This window comes from Ictidomys tridecemlineatus, chromosome 13 (genome assembly GCF_052094955.1).
Source record: "Ictidomys tridecemlineatus isolate mIctTri1 chromosome 13, mIctTri1.hap1, whole genome shotgun sequence".
In the NCBI taxonomy this organism is placed as follows: Eukaryota; Metazoa; Chordata; class Mammalia; order Rodentia; family Sciuridae; genus Ictidomys; species Ictidomys tridecemlineatus.
The window spans coordinates 74,109,202-74,133,003 of NC_135489.1; the positions used below are offsets into that span (position 1 = coordinate 74,109,202).

The following is a 23,802-nucleotide window of genomic DNA, read 5'->3' on the forward strand; positions in this document are numbered from 1 at the left end:
TCATTATCCAAAGTACATGTATCAAAACATGAATTGGTGTGAACATACTTTACATAAAAACAGATATATGAAACATTGTGTTCTATATGTGTAATAAGAATCGTGATGCATTCTGTGTCATGTGTTTAAAAAATAAAAGCAATTAAAAAAATATATCTTAGTAATCAAAGACTTTAAATAAAGAAAACTAATTTAAACTTTTGGCAATAAAACCCATGAGACTATGTAGATTCTGTGGTTTTGGAGGCATTCAAAAGTAGGACTAAACACTTCAAAGTTATGAAGAAATATATAGGTATATGTCTATATATTCATAAATAAATAAATAATCCTAAATAAATAAATAAATAAATAAATACTAAATCCTAAAATATTAAATGTAAAATTGATAAATCTGAAAAAGTAAGGTTATCAATGAAATATAATGCTCTATTACAAATTGAGAAGAAAATACAAAAACAAATGTAAAAATAAGAATGAACAATGATCAAAAGTGCTAATCCAAATTGACAATTAACATACAGGAAGATTAATTTGCCAATAGTTAAATAACCGTGAACAAGAAAGAGACAATCCTTCAGTCCATTAAGCTGGAAAAGTCTACATGGTGCTTAACACATGTGCCTGGCTGGGACATGATAGACAGGCATTGCCACACTCTGCAGGTAAATTATATTCTTCCTGGGAAAAGCAATGGGACATTTATTCAAATGTAAACTATAAAAAACCTATTGGCTAAGAAATTCTACTCTGGAAACTTTATCTCATCAAAATAAAAGCCTCAATATCAGGAAACACATGTAAAAATGTTTGCAGTGGAAAAAAGTAGAGATAAGGTAAATACCCTCTGTAAGAAAAAGAAGAAAACAATGGTGTGCTACCATAATAGAATGTTACATAGCCATTATAAAATAAAACTATATCAGGAAACTCAAAACAATTCCCACAAGGTGTTACTGAGTCCGAAGATATAGAAAAACATATTTGTAAATACTGCCAAATTCAGACAGGTGTGTGTGAATGTGAGCCTGTGACAGATCTCCATGGGATCTGATTATGCTGAATGCAACAAGGTAGACAAATTAGCCCAGTAACATGACAGTGTTGGGAGGAAATGCAGCTCCACAGGGAGAAAGCAGAAGGAAAGCAAAAGAAGCCAAGAAGAAAGTAAAACTAGGAGGTGAACTCAGAGAAATTTTATGGGAAGATCTGGCCTTTCCTTCCTAAAAGGACACACAGATTCAAAGACACAAATCCCTTGTGAACAATGAAGAACTAGATTTTGTGAGAAGCACAAAACTTCACATTGAAGCTGGTAGCAAAATCTATAAAACCCTCACAACATAAGCCTTTTCCCAGCATAGCACCAGAGGAGCACTAAGAAAGTGCAGCACCAGCTTCTTCCTGGGGAGAAAAGGAAAGGTCTGAACTATATATCCAATGTCCTGACTTTCCTTAGGGCTACCCAAGGGACTGGTTTAATTCTTGCTTTAATCTGAGCCATGACAGGAGGGGTCCCTGGGTGGGAGTCCCTGTCAACAAAAAGAGCAATATGAAGGATATCAAGGAATATTCCTGATAGCCCTTCTCCATGGCTCAGCAAAGAGTGCCTTGCTGAAACCCCCAAATCCCAGGTTCTTCATGGGGAGGGAATGAGATGGACTGTGTGTCCAACATTCCAAATGCTCTAGGTACTGGCTTCTTCTTAAGGGATTGGTTCCTTCTCACCAATTTTGAAGCAAGTTAGAATCTGGCATGTTATAGGCATCTGGGAGAAACCGAGAACAAAGATGGCTGCTTGGACTAGCAAGTAAGCACCTGCCACAGCCCCTCAACTTCAGTAGAGAAGAAAAGCAAAAACTTCCCAACTTCCAATTTCTGGGAAGGAAAATGACTGAAGTATATGTACAAGTTTCCGACTTTTTCTGGGGTTGCCAGAGAGACTGGCTTCTGTCTTTTTTGTCTTTGAGCAAGGATGGGATCTGGCACATTTTAGATGTGAGCCACTGGAGGAAAGAGTGGCATTTTGGACTATAATGTAAGAACTTATTATAGCCTGTCTTTATTGTTCTAAAGTGGGTAAAGGAATCACGAAATCTCAGCTTTTCTCTGGAAGGAGAGAGCTGAGTCAAGTGTGCAATGCTCCAACATTTTCAGAGGCTCATCTGACTTAGAACACTGATGAGACCCAGCATATTCTAAATGCAGGAAGGGCCACTGAGAATAAAGGCAAAGGTTGGACTACCACACAGTCACCTGCCAGAGCCCCTCTTCTGGCATAGCAAATCAATGAGAATCCCAGAGCCTGGCTCATCTCTGGGAAGAAGAAAGAAGACAGAAATATATGCCAAACATTCAGAACTGGCTTTGGTCTCAACATTTTCAGAGCATGGATGAGACCTGGTATAATCTAGAGGTCTCTGTGCCTCTGAGAACTCATGGTGTGCTGCCACCTCAGAAAATCATTGGTACTGACACAGATACCAGAAGCTACAGGAGAGAGAGAGAGAGAGAGAGAGAGAGAGAGAGAGAGAGAGAGGAAAGAAAGAATGAAAGAATTAAAAAAGAAAAAAAGAAAGAGAAAGAAAAGAAAGAAAGAAAGCCAAGCAACAATAAAATAAAACAGGCAAATCCTCTAACTGGGAATTTACACAAGTAAATCCAGCAAAAACACACAAACAGAATTTGAAAGCTCCCGGACAATGCTTCCTATTGAGGATCTTGTTCTATACAAATTTTGCTCACAAAGAGTGGAAAAGGTAGTCATTTTTTTCTAATGTGCAGATACTAACACTAAGAGACAAGGAAAAGGAACAAATAGGAAAATATGCCTCTCCGAAAGGAACAAGATGAAACTTCAAGACCCCAATTTTACTGACATGTAATATATGAATTAGCTGGCAAAGTACTCAAAATGAACTTGGGAGAAAAATGCATGAACAAAATTAAAATTTTAGCAAAGATACATATGAGCTAAGAGAAGTCTTCTCTCTAAAGAAAAAAATAACTAAAATGAAAAATTCAACGGAGAAATCAGTCTACATCAAAACATCATACTAGATCAAGCAGAAGAATCACTGAACTTGAAGACAGGTCATTTGATTTATCTTAACCAGTCAATGGCATAAAAAGAAAACAAAAAGTGAAAAAAAAAATGAAGAAAGCTTGGTGACTTATAGGACACTATTGAGAAGACCAATGTATGCAATTATGAATGTCCAAGAAAAGACAGAGCCAAAATACTTACTCAAAGAAATAATGGGGAAAAACTTCTGAAATCTGAGGGAAAAAAAAGGAAGATCTAGGAAAATTAGGAAATCCAAAAAATTCCAAATAAGATGAACCCAAAGAATTCCACAGTGAGAGACATTATAATTAAATTGTAAAATATCAGACACAAAGAGAACTGTGAGAGCAGCCAGGAAAAAGTGACAACTCACATTTAAGGGAACTTGTCCAAGATAGTCAATGGATTTTTTCAGAGAAATGTTGCAAGCAAAAAGGCAATGGAATATTTTCAAAATGCAGAAAGGTAAAACTGCCAATCAAGAATATAATACCTGGCCAGAGAAGTCTTGTCCTTTAAATTGAAGAAGACATAAAGATATTCCCAGACAAAGCTGAAATGGTCTATCATTACAAGACTAGTCTTACAAGAAATGTTAAAGAGAATTCTTCAATTGAAACAAACCAAAGCTAAATAACACTATCAATGCACATATAAGTATAAAACTTGCTGTTAAATGTAAATGCATAGAAAAGTACAGAATAATATAACACCGCAACAGAACTGTGGAAATTGGTTTTCAATTCTAGTACAAAAGACAAAATTTTTAAAACAATTATATAAAATATGTGCATTTTTATATAATGTAAAATGATGTAAATTGTGACGTTAATAATATAAAGTCCATGGAGAGGATTAATAACATAGTTTTTATATGCAATTGAGATTGTTGATGTAAACTGTAATAACTATACAATATCTTATGTAAGTCTGATTGTAATCACAATGAAGATATATAAAATAAAGAAATAAAGCATATTACTATAAACATCAATAAAATATAAAGAAAGAAAGTATAAAAGGAAAACAGGAACAAAAGATGTATAAGATAGGCAGCAAACCTTTTAACAAAATGCTAGTAATATATTTCTGTCATACAATTAACAATAAACATTTGGTATTTCTACTGAATTTCTGACACATAGCTCCCATAACTCTTAAAATCTCCAGAGGTCTAAGTGCCTTCTGTATGCTCAAGAGAAGACTGGAGACTGAGTGCCACCTCTATGTACTTATTAAATGGGAGCTGTTGCCAGAAAAAACAAAGAATCATTAGAGGCATGGGAATTTCCACTGCATTCTTAAAATCCAGGAAGGCAAGAAAGGATGAAGGTTGAACTTAATCCAAGGGCTAATGGCTTACTCTATTTACCTATATCCAAAACATTCATAAAAATCACTAAACAAAAAGAGCATGCAAGCATCCATGTATTAGGAGTGTGGTATGTTCCAAACCATGATGTCAAAGGCTTTTGTGTTTAGGACTCTTATCCTATATACCTCATGTGGTTGCTTATTAGTAGTTTTTAAAATAAATTGGTGATATCAAGTAAAGTGTCTTCCAGAGTTTGTGAGCTTTTGTAGGAAATTAGTGAACCCAACCTGGGGGTGCTGTGATGACTCTGTAGGCAACTCTGACAAAAGTATGCGTAACACAGAGACCTGATGCTTGCAAATGCCATCTTAAGAAAGGACAATCCTATAAGACTATTCCTTACGAGTGTGGAATATGGCATTAATTCAGGGTACTGAGTACCAGAATTGCTCTGAATTGTAGGACATACAACTGGTGTTCAAGAGTTTGAGAAATGGTGTTAGAAAAGGCAACATAAATTTGGCATCAGAAGAAAAAATACCACACAAGTTTGGTGGTATAAATGGTGTAAGCATAAATATTCACCTTCCTCATTAATTATTACTTTACCATGAATAAACTAAATTCCTCAACCAAAAGATACAGAGTGATTGAACAGATTAAAAATCAAGACCCACCTATGTGTTGTCTACAGGAGATTCAGGTTTACATATAAGGACAGATATGGACTGAGTTAAGTAATGCAACAAAATAGCCCATGCAAATTATAACCAAAATACAGCAGGGGTGGCTAAACATGTCAGACAAAATGAATTTTGAGTCAAAAACTGTCACAATACACAAAATTTGAACAATGTCAAAGGATAATAAAAGGATTAATTCACCAGGAAAATATAATTATAAAAATAAATGTACTAATATCAGAGACCTTAAATATACAAAACAAACACTGACAGAACTGAAGCAATTCAACAATAGTAGGATACTTCAATACCCAACTTCCAATAAAGGATAGAACATCTGCACAAAAAATCAATAAACAAACAGCATATTTGAACAACAATGTAGACCAAATAGATAAATTCAAATGATTCTACTCAACATCAGAAGAATACATTCTTCTCAAGCACACATGAAATGCTCTCCAGGGTAGATCACATGCTAGATCACAAAACAAGTCATACAATTTAAGAAGATTGACCTCTTATAAAAGTTCTTTTCTGATCACCATGGAACAAAACTGGAATCAATAGGTGAAGGAAGACTGGAAAATTCACAAATATGTAAAAATTAAACAGTATGTATTTTTCTATTTGTTTGTTTTTTTGGTTTTTAAAATCCAGGGTACCATCTATGTAAGGCAAGCATTTTACCACTAAGCTACTTTTTTTTTTTTTTTTTTTTTTTTGAGACAGGGTCTTGCTAACTTTCCCAGGCTGGCCTTGATTTTCTGATCTTCCTGACCCAGCCTTCTGAGGATCTAGACTTAAAGCTTATACTGCCCTACTCCTGGCTGTAAACAACAATCTCTGGAACAATCTGGTACATCAAAGAAGACATTTAGGGGAATTAGAAAACATCATGGGACAAATGAAAATGAGAACACTCTGTGCCAAAACTTATAGAATACAGCATAACAATATGTGCCTACTCTGAAATGAAGGAAGATCTGAAACAAACACCTAACTTTATACCTCAAAGATCTAGACAAACAAACAAAGCTCACCCACCATCATCAAAAAAAAAAAAAAAAAAAAGGAAATCATAAAGATGAGAAGAGAAATAAATGAAGTCGGGAAGAGAAAAATCAATGAAATTGAGCTAGATTTTTGAAAAAAAACTGAGAAAATTCATAAAATTTTAGCTACCCAAGAAAAAGAAAGACTGAAATAAATAAAATCAGATATGAAAGGAAAAACATTACAACTGATGACATGCAAATAAAAAGAATCCTAGGAGACTGATAAAGCCAAATAAATGCCAACAAATTGGAGAGCATAGAAGAAATGCATAAATTCCCACAAAAATATAACCTATAAATATCAAGTAATGAAGAAAGAGACAATCTTAGTAGACCTGTAACTAGAATAGTAAAAATATTGAATTAGTATTTTAAATCTCCTACTAAAGAATATTTAAAGAATTTAAAAATGATATTTTAAAAATATTTAACGAATTGAAGCCAATTATTCTCAAATTCTTCTAAAAACATACAAGAGAACATTTCTAAACTCATGCTGAGAGCAGCAAAATTAAAGATGACTGAAAAAGCAAAACAACAAAACAATACTTTTGATGAACACTGAAGCAAAAATCTATAACAAAATACCAGAGAACTGAAATCAACAACACAATTTAAGGGATAACACATCATAACTAAGTGAGATTTATTCTTGGGAAACAAGGATATATCAATATATGAAAACCAATTAATATGATAAATAAACAAAACAAGGACTAAAAATCACTTAATTATCTTAATAGACGCAGAGAAGGCATTTGAGAAAATTCAACACCATTTCATGATAAAAACTCCAACAACTAAAAATAGAAGGATATTACCTCCACATAATAAAAATCATCTATGGAAAGCTAATATGTTCAATGGTAAAAAAATAAAAGTTTTTCCTTGAAGATCAAGAACAAATCAAGGGAGTCTTCCCCAGCCCCTGGGGGCAGTGCTGCAGATACCAGTCCTGGTCTGTTGGCAGCAGCACCAGGTTATGGTGTGTTTCTTTCACTTCTGCTTCCCAACCCCCTGGATGGTGCATCTAATTAGATATGGCTAGCTCCTGTTGAGAGGAAGGCACAGGCCAGGAGAAGGAGAGTTTTCTGTACTTCACCTTGGCAGCAACTTAATGAAGGAGATGAGCCACCTCAAAACCCCTCACCCACCTTTCTGCCTCATGGACCACCTGCAGAATTTTAAGCTTGACTTTGGTAATTTCCAAGGCAAAAGAAGTCAGAGGTGGCATGGAGGCAAGATGGGATTAAAAGTGGAATGTATGTTGTAATAGAAATGAAAGTTTCAACTCAAGAAAGGAAAGAACCTGTTGAAGCTATCTGATGATAAATTAGGAACACACTTACCCATCCCCACTATATAAAAAGTTTATTTGCATAAGTGCAAAAGAAAATGGTTTGCCACTGGAACATCAAGAGAGACTAAAAGCAAAAGAACCAGTGGGGCACAGTGGCACATGCCTGTAATTCCCTTGGCTCCAGAGACTGAGAAAGGAGGATCATGAGTTCAAAGTCTGCCTCAGCAAAATCGAGGCACTAAGCAACTCAGTAAGACCCTGTCTCTGAATTAAAAAAATACAAAACAGGTCTGGGGATGTGACTCGGTTATTGAGTACTCCTGAGTTTAATCCCTGGTACCCCTTCCAAAAAAAAAAAAAAAAAGGCAATAAAATGACTACAAAGGAAAGGTCTCAGGAGAAATGAAAGACATTATCAAAAAGGGGGAACAAAAGCTCTTTAGAAGATAACAGAATATATTGAAGAATAAAGAATATTCTATGTACTAAATATAAAATATTTTTAACATTTAATAACAGGGATCTGTGATATCTCCATGTTTGATCTGTTTACAACCATGTTCTGAAGGGGAACCTCACTTGAGTAATTCCATAATTTCAAACTATAAAAAGCAGCTGGGTGAAGAGTTAGACATTTAAAAGGGACTGTGCAGTCCTGGAGTGACAAGTGGATGTGGGTACTCCTGTGGACACTTAAAGCTGTTTTCTTGGGCTGATCTTAAATGACCTCTTGCTCTATGATAAGGATAAATTCGCAGTTTACTTGATGATGGTGCTGGTAAATTGCTTGGCTCTGTCTGGACTTCTTAAAAAATTAGTTTAATAAGAGAAAGGGAACTACTGACACAATTGATAATAAAATTTTAAAAACTGGAAAAAAAAAAAAAAGAACAAAGATAGCATGCCAACTCTTACCATTTGTAGCCAACATGGTAATAAAAACTGTAGTCGGCAATTAGGCAAGATACAGAAATAAAAGCATCCAAATTTAAAGGAAGAAGTAAAATTATCTCTTCTTCCAGATGACATCTTAGATATAAAAAATACTAAATATTTTAAAAAATTGGAATTAATGAAAAAAAATAATGTGAAGTCGCAAAATAAAAAAAAAATCAACACAAAAAAATCTGTTGTGTTTCTAAGGAAACTGTGACAAAATACCAGAGATAATCAATTCATAAGAAGGAATGATTTATTTTGGCTCACAGTTTCAAGGTTTCAGTCTGTGGTTGCTTGGCTCTGTTGCTTTGGGCCTGTAGTGAGAAACTACATCATGATAGAAGCTCATGACCAAGGAAGCCTGTTTACCTGAGGGCAGCTGGAAGCAAAGACAGAGACAGAGGATGCTGGAGTCTCAATGCCCCCTTAATGTGCCCCCAATGACCTAGCTTAGTTTCAATAAGCCATACCTTCTAAAGTATGGCTTAACCACTGCCTCCCATTAACACCACAGGCTGGGGATCAAGCCTTCAACATATTGGCCCTTGAGGGATGTTCAAGATCCAACCAATAGCAAGCTATACCTCCTGAAGTATGGCTTAACCACTGCCTCCCATTAGTGCCACAGGCTGGGGATTAAGCCTTCAACACATTGGCCCTTGGGGGACATTCAAGATCCAACCAATAGCATTCAAAAAAATTGAAGCCTTTTACCCTCATGTGTTAGAAGCCTGGTTCTCAGCCTGTGGTACTACTGACTCGGGGTGCAACTTTTGGAAGGTGGGGCCTAGTAGAGGAAAGTTGAGCCACTGGGTATGTATCTTAGGTATATTGGGACCCTGGCCCCCTCTTTTCTAACTAGCTACAATGAGGCAAAGAGGCTTCCTCTGCCATACCATCCTGCAGGATATACTTTGCTTCCGCAGACCAAAGCAACAGGGTCCAGTGACCAGAGACTGAAACTTGTGAAACTATGAGCCAAAATAAACCTTTCCTCCTTATAAATTGACTATCACAGGTGTATTGTCACAGTAACAGAAAGCAGACAGAGAAATTAATAAGGTACTTTCATTTGCAGTAGCATCAAAAGGAATAAAATACTGAGCATGAATTTAACTAAAGAGGTTAAAAAAACTTGGATTATATAGAAAACATCAAAACACAGATAAAAGAAATAAGACACAAATACATGTCATGTTCATGGATGATATAACAATACTATTAAAATGGCAATATAATCCAAAGTAACATACAGAATTAATCCACTCTTTACAAAAATACCCATGGCATTTTTATTGAAATAAAAAATAACCTTAAATTTCATATAGAATGACATAAAATCCTATATAGCCAAAGCAATCTTGAGAAGGAAGAAGAGAGCAGGAAGAATCATGTCTTTTTTTTCCAAAATATATTATAAAGTTACAGAAATTGAAAAAGAATGGTATTGGATAAAGATAGAAACAGAATAAAGACCAGAAATAAATCCACAAATATGCAGGCAACAGATGTTTCAGAGGAGTGCCCAGAATATACAAAAGGAAAAGGATAGTCCCTTCAACAAATGGTATGGGGAAAACTGTATATTCACAGGTAAAAGAACACAATTGTACTCTTTTGGAAAATAAGGATCTTAAAAGACTTCACTCCCATGTTTACTGTATCATTATTCACAAGAGCCAAAATGCATTAACAATTTAACATCCATTGATAGGTGAGTGGTTATAAAACAGACACACACACACATAAACCTTTAAAAAGGAAATCCTGTCATATGCAGAAACATAGACGAACCAGGGGAACCATATGCTAACTGAAGTAAGACATTTGCAGAAGGACAAACATTGCATGATTCCACTTAGATCAGGTATCTAAAACAGTCAAACTCATAGAAGCATAGAATAAGATGGTAGTTACTAGGGCTTGAGAGAAAAGAAAATGGAGAGTTGCCATGTAACTCATGTAAAATTTCAGTTACTAGAGATAAATAAGTTCTAGAGATCTGCTTTACAACACTGACCTAGTTAATTTGTTATTGCAAACTTACAATTTGTTAAGAAGGTGTACTCATGTTCAGTGTTCTTATCACCACAAAAAGTGTATTAAAAGCTATTATATGATCATACTTCATGATTTTGTAACATGCATTCATTTCAAACATGTATAAAAAATATAACAAACATAAACAAAATTATGAATGATTTGTACTTTAGAAGAACTATATTTTAAAACTAAATCAATGAAACAAATTACACCTCTTGTCTCTATTAAGTACACATTAGGAATTTCTTACCATGATAAGTATCTCTTGATTTGTGTTTCTTGGACAAATCAATGATATCCACTCGATTATAATAGAGATTTTTCAAAACACTTGTGGAAGCTTTTATGTGGCAACACCATTGATTTTCCATATCCAGGAATCCCTCCAAAGCTGTTGTTCAAAAGGGAAAAATAATATAAATAATATTAATTATTTTCTGATTATCTGCCCCAAATATTAATGATTTACAGTTACAATGATAATTATCTTCAAATTTGATTTGCATATTATATTGCCATCTTAATTCCAAATGAAGTTTTAAGATGCAGATTGATCATTGTCTTCATTATAGAGAGACACAAACCCCTTATTACAAGTTCTAGTGATATGAAGCCTTCTCATTATTTTAGATGAGAATATTGTATCATTATTTCCATGGTGATCTGTATAATAGCTTATCAAAGTGTATCAACCCTAAAGAAAAGGGGAACAGTAAAACTCCATGTCCCTGAATGCCCTCTTTCTGTTCCCAAAAACCTTGCCAAGTTAAGGGAACACTGAGAACAAGCCTGGGCTGGAAAGTCCACAAATGTATTATCTTAAAGAACTTTGGCTTTCTCTTGTGCACAATGGAAACCAGGGCTAGTTGGTGCTATCTGTAGAAAACTACTTTCTTACATGTACACCAGGACAGTTGCTCCTTAGGATGCTGGTCAGAGAAGCTGACTAATCAGTTAATGCTGATGATGTCACTACTTCTGCAGTCTAAGATATAAAACCCCTCTGAGTAGGGACCTGCACAGGCTGAGGGCACCATGGAAAAAACATGTGTCAACAATCCAGCTGGCCACTACTGGACAAAGTGGTGAATGTAACAAAGTGGTGAACAAAGTAAGAATATAATTAGTCAAGTTCAAATGAAGTTCTTTAGCTTATTAGATAGCAATATAATAATGAAACCCTGATAATGAAGAATTTAAATGATTTCCCATTTTAGCAGTACATATTCCTATGTATGTCACTGGTGGCATTAAAAATAACTAAGGCTTGCTTTGCAATTAGCCAACAAGGACATGTTTGTTCTGTACATAATTTTGCCAAGATTATTTTGGTCAAAAGGATTTTACCCTCATCCTCCCTGTTGCCACTATGGTTCTGCAAAGTTAAATGATTAAAGCATCAGAATCTACTGGAGCATTTGCTGCACAAAGATTGCTGAACTGGGCCCGGAGTTTCTGACTGAACAGATCTAAGGTAGAAGCTGAGAATTTTCATTTCAAACAAATTCCCTCCTGGTGTCCCTGTGCTAGCTGGTGATCATACTTTGAGATCCACAGCTTTAAACCGCCAAAATTATATTTCTTGGAAGATTCTCCTCAGGCAAAATGGAGAAGAGAAAATTTTATTGAGTAACTGAGACACAAAATAATTGATTTTAAAACTCTTTTGTCCTAATGCTTTGAGTTATTTCCTAATGTGATGTCTAACACTATCCAGAACAATTACCATACATATGTTAATCACCAAACTATCTAATAAGGTAAATCTAAAATGTATGTTGATAAATATTTTTAAGCTTACTGACTGATCAAGTTAGCAGACAGACACGTGGCAAAGTGGGTGTAACAAAAGGACTTATCACACAGATCCCTGCAGCAGCCCTAGTAATTTAAAATCTTAAAGGATAATAAACTTAACCTCAATTTCAGGGGTTTAAAAATGACAGACAATGTACAACCGCTTGCAGCTCCTCCGGCGCCCCACCCCCACCGTGCGCCCACGACTCACCCGGCTGGGATTTTTCGCCACTATTTCCAGTGTTGAGCGCGCCTTTGGATTCCATGCCCCAGATCCCCCAGCCCAGAAGGCAGGCTCACCTCTGCAGCAACAGCGATCCGCGGAGGCGCCCTAGGTTCCCAAGAGACAATGCTGTGCAGAAGCAAGAAGCGGAGAGAAGGCAGAGGATGCCCCGGTCTTGGGGCCACTGGCACCGCTGGCCTCCTCTGGGCACTACTCCGGTGGCTCTAGGCTCTGCAGGCCACAGCGTACCTCCTGCCTTCAGGAAGGAGCGGAGGCACTCTGCCAATACCCCAGCCCCGCTGAGAGATTAAACTCTGAGCGGGATTCCCCCACTCAGGCCGCCCCGCCTCCTCGGCGCCGCGCAGGCGCCCATTGGCCAGCGCCGGATCTGGCTCTTGCAGAGCTGAGGAGCGAAGGGGAAGGACTGGGCTGCTGCTCTTCCCCACTTGCTGCGGCCCAGCAGCGGTCCTCAATGTTCCACACTTGGCAGCCCCCTCAGATTCAGGTAAATGAAAGGAATTCTAGACTTTCATCTTTGTGCCTTCTAGCCAAACCTGACCCCTGGGGCCTGAGAGGCACCAGGTGCCTCTGTGACCAATGGCCTTTGTTCCTCACACTTTCTCTAGCAAAGCCTCTCAGGTGGGATGGCCTTCAGAGGCCAGGAGCCCTGTAAAAATTAGGGTCCCAGAGCTGAGGAGGGGGCTGGTGCAATTTTGACCCAGTTAAGTGACTGGGGGGCGGGGGAGCAGATGCAAAGGCCTTAAGGCAGAATCAACTTGGGGTATTCAAGGAACCACCAGAAGAGCTCTAAGCTGGGGATAAGGTTAGTAGTTGTTACAGTTTGAATATGAGGTGTCCTCCAAAAGGTCAGATGCTGACACAGGAGGTGTGTGATTAAACTTTGAGAGCTGTAGCCTAATCAGGGGATTATTGGGTGGCAGCTGCAGGCACATCCTGTATGGTTGGAGGAAGTGGGTCACCAGGGGTGTGCTTGGGAGCTGTATGTTATGTCCCTGACTCCTTGTGCTGTCTGTTTCTGCATCACTATGAGATGAGTGGCTTTTCTCTGCCACATTCTTCTCCTATCATATTCTGCTCATCTCAGGCCCAGAGCAATATTCAGCCACCACAGACAGAACCTCTAAAACTAGGAACTAAAGTAAACTTTTCTTCCTCTACATTGTTCTCATCAGGTGTTTGGGTCACAGTGACAAAAAAGCCAACTAACACATTATTCAAGTGTAGAGAGGTCCTTGGCCTTGGAGGCCAGTGCTAGGAATTTGGATTTGTTCTGCTGAGATAAGTAGTAGCTCCTAGAAAAGGGTAACACTGAGAAGAGACATGGGGCTAGTCTGAGTTTGCAAGAAGCAGGCACCAAGAGGGAATTAAATATGTAAGGGTTTATTAGGGGAAGTGCTTTATTGAAATAAAATGGAGCTGGGCAAGATAAGATCTGATTCCTAGTAGTCACTCAGTAAGCTTAAAAAATATCTGTCAAATACATTTTAGATGGGTGGTCCCTGGTGGCCATGAAGTCTGAAGAAGATTCTACAAAGCCCTGGGGCATCTTTGAGCTGTCCAGGTGATTCTGTATCCTTCAGAAATGGGCCTGTCTTAGTATTCTGCCTTTTTCAGACTCTGGCTAGGGCTGGCCCCTGGGACACATGGCCTCTTATAAATGCAGGTGGCTTTCAGATCCAGACAGCCACAGCCCTCAGTGCACTGGGCACCCAGGTTGTTGGTCCTCATGTTGCCCACCTGGCTGGCATGGTAGATATGCCCTTGGGCTGTTTTAAGATTAGCTGAGAAGGTGAGCAAGAGGCATGATGATGACCACAGAAGGTTCCAGCTCCAGAACCCCACCCAGGGTTCCCAGATGGAACTCAGTGGGGGCCAGACAGAAGTATGTGCCTGCCAGGGAGTCAGGCACTTTCTGGCTCCATCCCTGCCACCCAGGGTCCTGACACCCAGCAAATCCCCTGTCTCCCTAAAGGAAGTCAGGACTGTATCCTGGCTTCTGGCTTTTGTGCCATTTTTATAGCATGGACTTGATTTAGGTGTTAGGGTCTTGCTAAGAATATGCCCCGACACTTGAAAGAACCTTTATTATTATTCTATTTTGTGAAGAACTGGTTGTTGGTTTTTTCTTTATTTCTTTCCCTTCTCCCCTTTCTTCTCTTCAGAGTCAGGCTGGAGCTAGGTCATTGTTGTTAATTTTAGATCTGAAACTATATCTGGCATGGACTGGTGTCCCCACACTTTCACTTCTTAAAACAGGAACAAAGGCCCCAGCTGGAGAACTTGGGAGACACGAGAAACTGCTCAGGGTAGTGTTGCAGTGGAAATCATTAAATATACCTAGGAAGCACCAGATTCAGAGAGAGTTTTTGTGTGGTTAAATTAAAAAATCCCCCTGTCCCTCACCATCTGAGGGCCAGGTCTACACCTACCATGGGTTAGAGAGTAGGAGGTAAGACCTGAATGTGTGAGTTCAAATCCCAGCTCTGCCACTTTCTAGCCTACATGGTTCTTCTCTGCCTCAGTTTCCTCATCTGTTAAATGGGTGATATGATCTATTTTGGCTAGTAGGGGATTAATGAAGGTAGCCTATGTAGTTTTCACTGGAGCATCTGAGGCAGGCATTGCCTTCATATGTGTTAGCTGTTAGGACAGGTTGAGCTTTCCCATTCTGAAAATCTAAAATTAGAAAAAATCCAACATGTTTTGGGTAACAACACAAGGCCCCAAATGGAAAATTTTATACCATAAAATTCTGTTTCATGCACAAAATTATTAAATATATGATATAAAATTGCCTTCAGTCTCTATGTTTAAGGCACATATAAAAATGAAGAAATTTTATGATTAGACTTGAGTCTCATTCCTAGGATTTCTTATTATGTCTATGCAGATATTACAAAATCTGGAAAAAAAAATCCAAAATTTAAAGTGCTGCTAGTCCCAGGCATTTTAAATACAAGTAATTTATTTTTTCTTTTTCTCAAATTCAAGACCATAAATCCTGTGGGGTAGAATAAAAGGTTTGGGGCCAGACCTTGCTGGATTCTCCCCAGCCTTGTTTTCTGATCTCTGACTCACCTATTTTTTTTTCCTTATGTAAAATGGGATCATAACTGCACTTACTCCAGGGATTTTTACAACACATAATTAGTGGTGTATTCAGGTCAAAGCACATTAGATAGGAGCTGATCTTGCACATCAGTATTGTTTGCTGGGGCAACACTTTCCTGGAGATTACTCCACAGTTCCTGTGAGGACTGGCTGGTGCTGGCTTCAGTGGAGCACTTAGTAAATGCTAACAGGTAGCACTTCCTCAAATCCAGGTATACTGGTGATGGCCCTGCCCAGTGCTGCCCCTTCTTCCCTTCTTGCTCACAGTGTGAGCATTCCCCGCAGAACCCCTTGCTTGCTGGGTCAGTATCTTCTTTTCCCTTCAGTCGGTCTAGAGCATACAGTCCTGGGCTGTTGGGAAATTTCCTTTGGATTCCAGCTTCAGGGAGCCAGCCCAATGCCCAGCAATGTCTGGCCCCAAACCCTTTATTCTACCCCACAGGATTTATGATCTGAATTTGAGATAAAGAAAAAAGAAATTAATTGAGGTGGGAGTGGGGACATGCCTGGAGTTACATGAGACATTTAAAAACCAATTTATAAAATGACTCAGTTAAAAATTGCTGCAGGCCAAGTGGGTACTTGCTGCTGCTCAGATCATGTATGTTTTGAGCAAGAAGCAGGGAGACCATCAATTTCATTTTGACTGTCACGGTGTGTCAGTTTTGAAGGATCACTCGTGTTACCGTGACCCCCTTGTTTGCAGTGAAGGGGATTCTTTGCTTCTCAGTCCTCAACATGATGAGAAAATGGTGCTATTTGCTGGCATGCAAGAAGCCAGGGCAAGCACCGGAAGCCTCACCACAATGCAGGAGTCAGAGGCTTTGCTGGTTTGAAAAGCTAGAGTTGCTGAAATTTAAGTTTTGATTTATTTTGTTCACCCATCACGTTTGGCCTTTGTATTTAATTTGAAGAAAATTTGAAATTGCTTTATCTTGCACTTTTAACATCTCCACCAAATTGGCAAAAGAAGGAGAAATGCTCCGTTTGCTTTTTAAATGTTAATGATGATGTTAATAAAGCCTTTCCTGACACATTTGAGGAGCTCCTCTATCTCCAGGGGCTTCTTAGGAGTTGTGCAGTGATGGGTTTAGTTCTGAATGGATGAAGAATTCCTGAGAGATAGCGTTTGTAATTAGAACCATTACTTGGTATCTGTACCTTATTTGACCTGTGGTTCCACATGCCTTGGATGTGCATGCACCATGACGGTTTCATAGGTACGAATGCACACTCAGGCCCAGTTGCTTTGGTTGGTAGTACAGATTGTGAGAAAAAAAAAATGGAGGCATCATTAAGGAGGAGAAAGTGTTTGCCTTTAGTTCCTGCATTACCCTGTACAGGGGCTCTTGAGCTTTGGAAGCCTGTTCCCAGTACAGGAGAACAAGTCTCCTGTTTGCAGGAGACTTCGGTGCACAATGACAACACTGGAGTTCAAGAGGAAACCAGCAATGCTGCACCATAGGCTTCATACACCATTGTTGCTTTGCCAATTTTAAACATAACTAGTTGCAGATGAAGACCTCCTTGAAATGCAGGCTTGTTGGGCTTGTTAAGAATTTTAAGCTTGAATGGAAGAGCCCTAGTGCTTGTCTGTTTCCATGCAGGATGATGATTACTAGGCAACAGGTGATTATCAACCAAGGATGCCATGGTTATACTCTGCAAGGTTGTGTTCCAGTGGTAAACAGCTGTATCTCTTGTAAACAAGATCTACTGACAAAACTCTCTAGCCAACTTTGGAATCTGGCTTTATTATCCAACAAGTAAAAGCTGAGTTATAATTGGCAGACTTCTGGTACTGGCACTTGTTTACTTGTTTCTATAGAAGCTAATTTGGAAGTCAGAGCTGCACAAAGGGAAAGGGTAAGTTTCTTTTAATTCCATATTTATAAACCCATATATTATTAACTGAGGCATGGTGTCATTTTCCACATAAAGATATACATAAGTGAAATAGATCTCAAATATGAAGTACATATTTCACTTGTGTGGAAACTGATATCAAGTCATTAAATATTAAAAAGGGTTTAAATATGGATTTTTTTTTCTTGTGACTCTGACTTCACATTTCTTCAAAGAATGAACAATTTAATTCTCATTTTCAGTTATTTTTAATTTGGGAGGTCATAAAACTGATTTTTATCCTTTTAGATCTGATTTTATTCTACTTTTCTGATAAGTGAAAGTTGATATAAAATATGTACAGAAGACATTTTAAAAGTCTGCAAGAATTATTAAAAAAAAAAAACCTGCTGCACAAGAGAAGGAAATGAGGATTTCAGGGCCTGAGTGAGGGGGGCCAGGCTCTTGAGATTGCAGGGAAGGGAGTCTAACGGTGACTATTCTGCTTTTTCTTAGGCAACCTCTATCTTGGTGGACCTGCAAGCAGCCTACCCAGTAGATTGGCCCATGCTTTCTTGTTCTCAGCTCTTCAGGTGTCCATGCTTTTAAACACCTAAGCAGGTCTCAGTAGTGGTGCTCTGTTTCATCACCTATAGTCTTTCTCAGCCCCCATGATGGAAAGTCCTTGCGATACTTGCTACACTGACTTGAAGCTGGCATGTTTCCCTGTGGCTTCCAATGTGGGTGCCTGTCTTTCTGATTCCCTCTTTTTACCCGAGATGTGCACTTCAGGCCTTGAGGACTATGTGAGGAGGACTTTCAGTTCTGATGTTGACATCATTAATTCCCAGGTAGGCCCCTGTGTGGATGATTCTAGATTCTTAGGCTACACTTGAATTAACATGACACTGGACTTATGCAAACTTTTCTAAAAGTTCCCAGGTAGATTTTTAAAAAGATGACAGTAATTTTGCACCAGAGAAAGACAAAATGCACCCAGGCCCTCTGAATGTATTAGTATCTTAAGGATACTGTAACAAAACACCACAAACTGGATGGCATAAAACAACAGAAACACATTTGCTAAGGCTGTCTTTGAACTTGGAATTCTCCTGTCTCAGCCTCCCCAACTGCTGAGTATACAAGTGTGCACCACTGCACCCAGCCAGGAATGCAGATCTTTCAGTTGTAAATGCAACACTCAGTCTGAACGATGGCACAAGTGCCACCCTGAGCTGCTGTAAGAACATCCAAGGTAAGAACACCAAGGCCAAGTGCCACCCTGAGCTGCTGTAAGAACATCCAAGGTAAGAACACCAAGGCCAAGGCCATTTGGTGTTGTTGTAAAACAGCTTTTTTTCATGAGTACCATGTCTACATTAAGGAAAAAGAAATGCCTTTCTCAGTGTCATTGAAAGCTTTTTCAATATATTTGGCTAAACCTTCCATGTACCACATTTATATCCTCTAGACCAATTTTTGGGGTAAACTGTGAAGCTAAATGATCATACCAGTGAAAAACAGTCCCCTTCTATGTTTGAGACTGGGGATGTTTGCAGATTGACTTATTTTTTGTGTCCACCTCCTTGCATTCTTAGGTACCCAACAGTACATTTTTCCATCCAGCCTGGAGGAACCCAGAGCCATAAGTTAGTTCCACATATCCACTGATTCCCTTTGGGGGCTGGCCATCTAATTTCAGGTCTCAAGAACCAACTAGTCCCAAACCAGTCATAAGGCTATAAAATCACAACATGTTGACATCAGGATTTTGAGGTCTATCCTGACTTCTAAATCAAACTAGGCCATGTATCCTAAGTGTGGTTATGTTTTTTGCAACACATTGAGGTCAAACTTTCTCATAAGTAAAAAATAAAGTAAGACTCAAACAAAGAGCCTTCTCATGAGAGTGAGTCATCTCCCAGCAGAGAATAACAAATAAAATAGTGCTGTTTGTAAATGTACTGCTGTTTTATGGTTGCCTTGAGAACTGGGGTCCACCTTCAGCACTCTTTACCAATCGGGGTGTTCAGCTCCTTCATGTCAAGTGGTAGAGTTTTTCATCCTCATTGGTCCTCCCCAGAACTGTCATAGTGGCCATCATATTAAAGTCAGTCCTATGTTAATGTGATTTTTGGGGTCAGTGACTAATCAGAATTTACTTTTGTTCTCCTGAATTACTAAGAAAATTTCTCTTCAGGAATATTTTTAGGCACCTTTGGTCATAAGAATGTATATGTGAATATAAAATTCTATTTTCAGAAGATCCCATTGTCTAACTTTACAGTGACACCAGCTGACCCTGTCAAGAGTTAGTAATTACCCCACTAATCTTACTTGATATATTTCTTAATTGCCTCCTTTTTTGTGTGTTTATTTATATACCTGTTTTTTTCCTGCATTTTCTGATTACCCATTAGCCTTAAAAAATAATTTAAAGAACACCTTAAAGTAACTTAAAGAAAACCCATGATATTGCCCTGTTATTTCTTTGCATTTCACTGTTTATTACTCACTACTACTTGATGTCTCCCACCCACTGAGAGAACTAACAATGACTACCTTTGGTTTGGGCAGGTACAGGTCAGAGGAGGGTCCCTTTGCCTTGGAGCCGGCAAGCTGCATGGCAGATGAACAACATTCCCCCTGCCACCCTCAGGGACCATACAGGAAAGCAAGTAGAGTGTGGGAGTTAGTCACAGAGCTAGCTTTGGCATGATGCCCCTCCTCATACTGAACCAGCCAGACTTTGTTAAATGATGAATTTTCTCACTGATCTCCAACAGTTCCATGGGAAAATTGGACAAAAATCCTCCCAGATAAGAAATTAAAGCAGAGCACAACAGTCAAGTTTGCCCCAAGATAGACAAGTAAGGGGACTGTGCCATAGTCCGGCTGCAGCAAAATAACCGGGGGGGGGGGAAGGGGGGTGGTGATGAACAACTTGTGTACATTGATACAGCAGGAGTGGGAGCCGTTTATTGTAGGACAGGAAGGGTATATATACATTACACACAGCTTATATTAATTAACATAAACTAGATACAGCAATCAACCAATAAGGAATCTCCACACTCAATGGCTCGCTGGCGTTACTTCACAAACCATTCCCTCTCGCAAAATGCCAGGTGCCATCTTGACTTGTTTAGACTCTAACAGGACTAGAATGCAGGCTCCACCACCCTGGGTCAGAGCACTATCTACTGGGTGGCAAAGAACTAGGCACAATTGGGCACTTGCCTGGGCAGGCACAAAATTGTGGCTTCACCAGACTGAGGTTCTGATGGAGTTGGTATCTGCTGCAAACCTCCAATTAAACATATTAGCTTTAAAAACAGGAAACCATAAATTCTAATCATTGAAATATTCCCTTTGCTAATAATATTACGGTATATAATTTGGATGTCTTTTTCAGGTTTAAAAATGTAATGACATCATTAAATATAGTTACAGCATAATATTAGAAACAACAAAAATGCAAACATGGCATTCAGATTTCTCACAAAACACATTTTTCCTCCAGATTAAATTTTTCTTATTCAGATATATCATTTTATATCTTTATGGGGTGAATCACAGCAATTCAATACATGTATACAAGTTTTATCATGCAATACTAACTTTACTTCCAGAGGTCACTAGAATGTAATCTCCCTTTAGTCTTTTGTGATTAATGACTTTGAGTAGAATTCATACTGTGGCAGAGTTGAGAGAGACTGTCTCTGTGTACCCTTCAAGAATGGGGACATTCTAGCATTTCAAACAGGCTTTGATGCAGGACAGATGAGGATTATCAACTGTGGAATTTTGGGGAAGCAGTCTTATTTAAGGTGCAGCAATCCAGAGGGACTAATGCCAAAAAATCTCTGGACCCCGGGTATAAAAATTCTCTGAGATTTATACACAATTGGTGGATACACAATAACAGGGTGGTTAACATAACAGTTACTTTTTCTTCAATGTTCTTAGGTTAAACAGAGATTTCACAAGTTTTTACTAAGAAAACAGAAACAGTAACTTTTGTACATCAAAAAGCTTGATTGCAACCTTTTTTTTTCAGGTGTAGATGGGCAAAATACCTTTATTTTTTATTTATTTTTATATGGTACTGAGAATCAAAAGCAGTGACCCACACATGCTAGGCAAGTGCTTTACTACTGAGACACAACCCCAGCCCTACCGACCTAACATTTACAAGAAAGAGAAACCTGACCTTTACCACAAAGAGGAGCTCAAACCACAATGAGCTCTCTGGAAATCCTGTTAACTTTTTAAAAAATATCTTCTTCGCTAGGAGAGAAGCTTATATGTTACACTTGGTGTGGGTTTTTTGGGGACTTCATCATTTGGAGTCTTTTGGGGACTATACCATTACTCCTTTTGATGCTCATTATTTAATCTTTTAAATCAAAGGCCATCATTATCTTCTTGGTTTAAAGCTTTATGTGATATCATATCTTAGTTTCTCTCTCTCTCTCTCTCTCTCTCTCTCTCTCTCTCTCTCTCTCTCTCTCTCTCACACACACACACACACACACACACACACATCTTCTTATAGAGTAGACCTAATAGTTTTTTTTAAAAAAAATATTTCATTTTTTTAATTTTAGGTGGACACAATATCTTTATTTTCTTTTATGTGGTGCTGAGGATCGAACCCAGTGCCTCACGCATGTCAGGCAAGTGCACTACCACCTGAGCCACATCCCGAGCCCAGATATAATAGTTTTAATGTAAAGGGAAGACAAACATGGAAGAAATAAACAAGTTAATAGCATAAACTCTACTATGTCAATTATGATTTTGAATCCACCAAGTAGTGAGCTTGGATCCTAATCCTTAATGCCCTTTGAGATTTAAACTGGTACATGTACTAGTTTTCTGATATTGTCAGCTATGTGTTTTATTGTTATCAATCTTGAAGTAAGCACCAAGGAAATGACTATGTTCATGACAGAAGTAATGAATCATAGTATAAGAGCCATCTCAGCAGATGAAACAGTTCATTTGTCCTACTAGTTAGTTTTATTTCCCACCCTCCATTGATCAGCCAGCCCCCAAGTGGCTGAAGCAGGGCTGATGTTTCCTCAAGCTGGTGTGCGCAGGCTAGTCAGGTTCCAGAGTGACTAGAGCAGGGATGGTGTTCTTCTGATCCTCAAGCTTGTCTGCTGTTTCCTTCTTCCTGATGGTCAGGGGAAGGGATGCAATTAAGGTAGGAAAGCTGCTAAAGAATGTGTATGACCATATAAGATTATATTTCAAAAAGTCCCCAAACAGGTCAAAAGGAACAAAATATTACAAAATGTGTATCTGTGTATATGTATATACATATGTTGATATATTTGTTGACACTGTAAAGAAAAATATGGAATTGTGGACAGTGCTCCATGTATGTGTGGTAGAGCTGGGGGATATCCCAGGAGGCTTAAACTACATAGATTTATCTGAATGTAACTTTAAACAAATTTGAAAACAGCCTATAATTTTATGAGCCTGACCCAACATTTTATGCTTTAGCTTATGATCTCCCATAGATTATTATTTCATCTAAAAACATGAAGTAAATTTAAATTTCCTACCTCAGAGGTCAGTTTTCTTCCAAAGGTGCATTTCTAAGTGTGTCGCATTTAATCTCAGCATATATTTCTTCAGGGAAATAATGCCGAATGCCTTCCTGGCTCCCAAATTGAGGTAGTGCTCAACAGCTTAATTTACCCCTGGCTTATCATTCTCACCATCTTTATTCTACAAGATGTAAAACCAAGGTTGTACTTAGTTCTGTACTCTGGTCAAAATCACCCAGTTAAGAGGGATTTGGGTCCAGCTGTACCAACTCTGAAAACTTTGCCTTTCCTCACACTACCCTTTAGCAAGATAAAACTTATTAACTTATATTTTTCCTTTCTTGATAAATCTTTTGGAAGTAGCTCATGTTAGGCTAAATTTGATAGATCTAGAGATCTAGGGGAGTATTTTCCCAAGAGACTGCTTTTCCCCAATCCAGGTTTATGGAGTCTGGTCAGTCAGGCTGTCCCCCAACTGCTGCAATGTACCTAGGCTTCTCACTACTGCCCATAGGCCCATTGCCCATCAGCCCTGTCTCCAGTACCCAGAGTTCTGTTCAGGAAGGAGTGGGGGGTGTGTGGGAGAAGGGACAAGGGTGGAAAATTCAGAAGAAAGGACAAGAGGGTTCTCCCAGAGCAGCCAGAGATCCCTTCCCAGCTTGTCCCACAGGGTCAAGGTCCAGACCTGGCCCCTCACCAGCTGGCTGAACCCACCTAGCCCAGCATACTGCCTGCTTCAAGGACTGCAACCTTTATTTAAAATACTTACTTGTTTTCCTTGGATGAATTCTCTGAGTTAGCACCACAATTCCTCAAGGGTCCAGAAGGACTGGTGG

General features: G+C 38.6%; 1 long non-coding RNA gene and 1 pseudogene across 3 annotated transcripts in view; both read left to right on the forward strand.

The window, feature by feature from the left end:
- The first annotated feature begins 7,163 nt into the window (after positions 1-7,163).
- LOC144369699 (gamma-glutamylcyclotransferase pseudogene) lies at positions 7,164-7,592 on the forward strand (annotated as a pseudogene).
- Positions 7,593-12,791: 5,199 nt separating this feature from the next.
- LOC144369921 (uncharacterized) overlaps positions 12,792-23,802 on the forward strand; it is a 67,927-nt gene continuing 56,916 nt past the window's right edge. For 2 of the 3 annotated variants that reach the window (XR_013429763.1, XR_013429765.1), the window contains exons 1-2: positions 12,792-12,930; positions 17,919-18,253. This is a non-coding gene — a long non-coding RNA (uncharacterized LOC144369921). The remainder of the gene's footprint in view (positions 12,931-17,918; positions 18,254-23,802) is intronic. The other variant, XR_013429764.1, reaches the window with a different exon arrangement.